Here is a 6000-nt window from a genome sequence, read left to right on the forward strand (position 1 = left end):
GCTTCACAGAGCTAGAAATCCAAGAAGGTTGGGAGGTGCTGGGTTAGCAGAGGGTGCTCCGGGTGGTAGAGATGGCGACTGCAAAGTCAAGGAGGAAATTTGATTGCTTCTGTCAGATTGCAGTAAAAGGAAGTGACTGACATAGGGCTAACAGAAGTGATAGAGACCCACTTACAAGAGCTTTCCTGGGTTGAGGCTTACACTGTAGACAGACATCCCTTAGCCATTCATTTCTCCTACAAAGCTTTGAGCTTTGTTCCAACGGCAGAGCATTCAAAGCAAGAGACCCAGCTGTAACTAGCCTAGGTCTATTGCCATATTATATGTTGTGATGATGTAACAATACCAGAGACCAGTCAGTGCCTATTTTAAAAGAGAAGCATACCTGGGCATGGTGGCATGGGCCCTTAGTCCCAGCACTTGGAGGGCAGAAACAGGAGAATCTCTGTGAGTTGAAAGCCAGCCTGGTTTACATGGTAAGTTCCAGGCCAGCCCAGAGTAAGTACATAGTTGATCCTATCTCAATAAACAAAACCCCAGAAAATAAGTGTGTTGACATTTTGAGAGACTGGCAAAGACCAAGGAGGTGGCACCTATCTTTTTCTGTATAGTGTCAAGAGTTTTTGAAAAACTGGCAAAATGGCTAACTGGGTAGAAGCCATTGCCAGGCAAACCTGAGGGAGAGAAGCAGCTCCCCAAGTTGTCCTCTGCTCTCCATACATGTGGTATGGTATGTTGATGCATACATAAATGCACACATACATACACACACACATAAATGTAATAAAAAACTTTTAAATCTTATAAATAGAGAAAAATCTTTAAAAGATTTTTGTTGTTGTTGTTAACTGTTTTTGTCTTAATTAAAGAGCTCAGAATCCAAACATGGTGGTGCACACCTACAATCTCAGTCCTTGGGAGGTGGAGACAGGAGGACCAGTTCAAAGCCAGCCTGGGTAACAGGGGTCTCTAGCTCAAGACCCAAATCAAACCAAAACAACAGAGAAAGCTCGCCAACACTCTTTGCCACATCCCCTTGAGTTTCCTAATGAGCACAGATACCTTTATCCCTCAGACCAGCTTCCTGGGAAGAGGATCCATTTGCAAACAAACAAACCTGTTCTTTTTTCCAGGAGAGGAAGAAATAATAGAGCCCATTAAAAGTGATGCTCTTACCCTGGGGGAGATGATGCAAGCCCGGCATAAAGCCCAGAGGCTGTTGCTAGGATACATGGCTGTCAGGTAGCAGAGGTCACAGGACCTCAGAAAGGGTTTCATAAATGACTAATTCATTATTGTTTTATTTAGTCCTTATAAAAGGATTGCCTCGGGTTCCCTAAGAATTACTTCACTTCAAATATTCCTCCAGCACATTTGATATATGTTCTTCACATGGTCTCATGAGGGAGAGGCTGAGGAAGCAGAGGTCCAGACCCTTCCTGTACTTGGGGCATCTCTGAAGGACCACTCCAGCCCTAGAATTCCTCGCAGGATCAGAGGAGACCCTTGCAGCATTTGCAACATAATTCAGCATATTTCTCTGCCAGTCAAGTCACCTACACTGATTAGAGGTATTTACTGTTCCTGCCAGTGATCCCAATAACCTTCCCATGAGTATTAAAGAAAAACCAGAGCTGGACAGTTATGTGTTAAAAACGGGTGTCATTCAGGAGTTACCATAATGAGTAGAAGCAACATCGTGCTCAATTCTGAATTCGACAAGGACAAATGGGGACCTAGTGCCATAGAAGAAAGAAGGGGTTCAGTGAATAGGACGTTAAGATAAAAATGGGGTCTGGGTTAGGGGAATGTTGGCCAAATTGACTTGACAGAATTATTCTTTCAAAAATTTGTTATTCGTACAAGGCAGCTGCGACACATGAACTCACAGCTTTGGGACAGAGTGCACAAGACTTGGGAAAGCTGAAGCCACATGAAATCCAGCATGGAGGGGGAGTGAGCACAAAGTCTCAGCCTTTGCTCGTTGCAATTGGTAAGTCACAGCTGCCAATAGAGGAAGAGATATTTTCTTTTAAGGGCACGGCCTCCAGTGGGTCAAACACACTCCAGTGTGTAGCCCACACACCCAAAAGTACACAGGCAGCCCAAATTGAACTTCATGGTTTAAAGATGATGATGATGATGATGATGATGGTGGTGGTGGTGGTGGTGGTGGTGGTGATGACGACAATGACAATGATAAAGACACAAAGTTGGATGGGAAGGAGATGTGGGGTAGATCTGGAAGGAGATGGGGAAGGGATAGGTATGAGCAAAATACAATGTCTGAAGTTCTCAAAAACCTAAATGATATTTTTTAAAAAAATCACATAGTTTTGTGCGTATAATATGTGTGTGCCACTGTGTGCATGTGGAGGCCAGAGGAAGGATAAATTTTCTCCTTCCAGCATGTGGATCCTAGGGCAACAGGCTTGGGGGCAAGTTGCCTTTATCTGCTGAGCCACCTTGGTGGCCTTAATTTTTAAAATGTATTATTAGAGTGTGTGTTCTTCAAACATGCCACAGGACTCTTGGTGCTGATATCGCTAGTTGATACCGACTTTCTGGGAAGGACAACAAAAACAGAGTCCACAGTCCAAGCCACTTGAGTACCTAGAAGTGAGAACAGAAAAACAAGGGATTGGTTGGAGTAACCAAGGAAACCATTTGATGGGGTAAGCAAGGAAACTGCAGCTGTGTCTTGGTGGCTTTGTCATCTGGTGGTCAGAGTGCCTCTGTGTGGCTAAACTTCCTTGAAGTTGTTCACAGGTTCTTCCTGTTCTATCAAAAACTAAGGCACCATGGAACCTTCTCAGTTGCCGTATACACACACACACACAAGTCTGTATCCCCAACTCTGGCTTCATCAAATATCACCCTCCTTCTGTTTTTTATCCTCCCCCTTTTGTGGACATTTCTTTCTCCTCCTCTTTCTTCTTCCTCCGTCCATCCCTCTCTCCCTTGTCTATCTGCCTGCCTGTCTCTGTTCTCTTCTGCTCCCCCCCCCCACCATCTTTCTTTCCTTCTCTTTCTTTCTCTCTTCAGCTCTGACTGTTCTGGAATTCACTTCGTAAACCAGACTAGCTAGCCTCAAACTCAGAGAAATCCTCCTGTTTCTGCCTCCCAGGTGCTGAGATTAAAAGTGTATACCACTGGGCCTGCCCCTGTTTGGGCTCTTCAAGAAGATCATGGGAGGAATTACTATAACTGGGAAATCTGATCCAACATGATTTGGGAGGGAGGTGGGGGAGTTCCAGCCTAGCCCTATGAGTGCCACCCACCTCGTAAACATTCACAGAAAAAGTTCTTTAAACCCCAGTGTGTTGCTACATACCTCCTCCCACCAGTCCACTCTGGGATGTATGTATTACTTTGCTTTACTAAATAAAACTCTTTCCTGAACAAAGTTCTGTCATAGCTATTGGTATGTATTGGTTAGTGATTTCCCTGGAGAAGATGAGAACCATGGAAAAGCCTTCTTCATGCAGTAAGGCAAGAACCTGAGAGAGTGTTGTTTAGAACAGTCTTCTCCGTCATATGCAAATTTCTGCCTGTATGCTGGACACACACATACACAAACACAAACACACACATACACACACACACACAACACACGCTCACTTCTATCCTGATATCATTTTATTATGCTCTAAAATTATATTAATTCTAACAGAAGGAATCTAAATCTTGGAATTGGTTTTAAATGCTTTGAATTAAGTATATTTAATTTTCAAAACAGCAGAATCATTAGTCAAATGAAGATTTATTGATATGAGCTGGAGAGATGGCTCTGTGGATAAAATGCTTTCCATAAAAGTATGAGGAACTGACTTCCAATTTTCAGAATCGGTGTAAATGCTGGGCAGGTATGGCAGCCCACTTGTAAGCCCTGTAAAAGACGTGTGATCAAAGACTACTTTGAGTTTCTAGACTCACTAGGGCTATAGTGAAACTCTGTCTCAATGAAAAAACAAAACAAAAAATATTAAATCTTAAAAACAAAAATTAGGGGCCAATAGATGGCTCAGCTGCTACAGATATTTGTCACCATGACAGATGACCTGAGTTCAACCCCAGAATCCACACAGTGCAAGGAGAGAGCCAACTCCTGGAAGTTGTTCTCTGACCTCCATACTTGAGCCGCAGAGTGCATGTGTGTACACTGTGTAACACAACAAACTGAAAAGTATCGTTTATTTTTTGTATCATCACCTTCATCATTGATAGATTGATATTGATTGAATCAAGACAGCATCTCACTATGTAAATCAAGCTGACTTTAAACTCACAGAGATCTTCCTGCCTCTGCTGCCAAAGTCTAAGGATTAATGACATGTCCCACTATGCCCAATATGGTAAAAGTAATTTTTTTTTAAATGTGGGGCTGGAGAGATTGGCTCAGCAAGGGAGGCACTTACTGCCCATACATGAGGACCAGAGTTCTGATCTCCAGCACTCACATAAGTACCCAGTGGGCCTGGTGTGCAGCCTGTGGGAGGCAGGCACTCCCAGGAGCAAGCTGCCTAGCAAGACTGACCATATTGGCAAGCTCTGGGTTTGACTGAGAGATCCTGCTTCAAAAAATAAGGTGGATAGAAATTGAGGAAGCCCCTTACAGTTGGCTTGGGGTCTGCACAGGTAAGTAAGTGCACATGTGTGCTGGCTCACCTGTGCCCATACACATAGGTCCACACCTGTAAACACACAAAAATATATACATATCACACAGACGTAATCTGAATAATAGAAAAAAAAATCTGAACAAACTCCAGATTACCAGCAACTGCAGCTTGTGGATGTAGACTGGGGATGGATGAGCAGGGAACAATGACTTTTAAGAAGATGTATTTATTTATTTATTTATTTATTTATTTATTTATTTATTTAACATATGTGAGTACACTACAGCTGTCTTTAGACACACCAGAAGAAGGCATCGGATCCCATTACAGATGGTTGTGAGCAACCATGTGGTTGCTGGGAATTGAACTCAGGACCTCTAGAAGAGCAGTCAGTGCTCCTAACCATTGAACCATCTCACCAGACCCTGCTGGGTTTGTTTTGTTTTGTTTTTAGATTAAAAATCCACAGATATAGGCTAGAGAGATGATTTTAGGAGGGAAGGGCAGAGTTACTGGAGAAACAAGGAGATGAATAATAGACTAGGAGCCCTACTTTAATCCGAATTTGGGAGGTTTAGGGCTCAAACATTTGAACACGTATGTGTGTGCTTGAGTATATGTGCCAATATGCCATGACACACATGTAGAAGTCAGAGGACAGCCTTGGGTGTTGGCTCTTGTTTGCTGTCGTCTTTGGGACAGGGTCCCTTGCTAACCAGGAGCATGAAGAGATTCTCTGATCTGTGCCCCCCACCCCCATCTTTCTGTAACTGAGATTACAGATCCATTCTACCACTCGTTTTCTGTGGGTTCTGAACTCAGGTCCTAGCATTGTATGGTGTTTTACCCACTGAGCCATCTCCTCAGCCTAAGGTTTCAAAGCCAATCTTGCTAGTGCTCTACCTCTGTGTTTCTTGGAGTCATTTGGCTCTCCTTAGACTGGTGTTTATACTTGGTAGAAGACGATCCAGTTTGTGTTGATCAAACAACTTGGATCCCAAAGAAAACAAAGGAATGAACTCTGTCCTCTGGGGCCCGTGCCCGCCTCCGACATTTCTTCTACACAGTCCCACCTGTGCTAGGAGAAGCAAAGTCACATTACAGGTAGACCAAGAGAGTGACTTAAAAAAGTGGGCTGGATTTAAAAAAAGATGCCAGACATGGTGGCATACACCTGTAGTCTAAGCACTCAGGTTCAAGAGGTTGATTCAAGAGGATCCCAAGTCCAGGGCCAACCTGGAGTACATCGTGAAACCCTGTCTCAAAAAGCTACAAACGGAGAGAGCACCTAAAGAACTGGCTTAGAGGGTAAGCCCTGGCTGCTCTTTCAGAGGACAAGGGTTCAAGTCCCAGGACCCACACATGTCAGCTCACAAAT

The 6000-nt window shown here is 43.7% G+C and overlaps 1 long non-coding RNA gene across 2 annotated transcripts in view; it reads left to right on the top strand.

The window, feature by feature from the left end:
* Window positions 1-3406, top strand: part of LOC102553685 (uncharacterized) — a 30232-nt gene extending 26826 nt beyond the window's left edge. Inside the window, exons 2-5 of one of the 2 annotated variants that reach the window (XR_015636038.1) lie at window positions 1370-1571; window positions 1871-1993; window positions 2527-2675; window positions 3128-3406. This is a non-coding gene — a long non-coding RNA (uncharacterized LOC102553685). Of the gene's footprint in view, window positions 1-1369; window positions 1572-1866; window positions 1994-2526; window positions 2676-3127 lie in introns of both variants that reach the window. The other variant, XR_015636037.1, reaches the window with a different exon arrangement.
* The last annotated feature ends 2594 nt before the right edge of the window (window positions 3407-6000 follow it).

The sequence above is a fragment of the Rattus norvegicus genome, chromosome 13, assembly GCF_021556685.1.
Source record: "Rattus norvegicus strain SHRSP/BbbUtx chromosome 13, alternate assembly SHRSP_T2T, whole genome shotgun sequence".
Classification (NCBI taxonomy): Eukaryota; Metazoa; Chordata; class Mammalia; order Rodentia; family Muridae; genus Rattus; species Rattus norvegicus.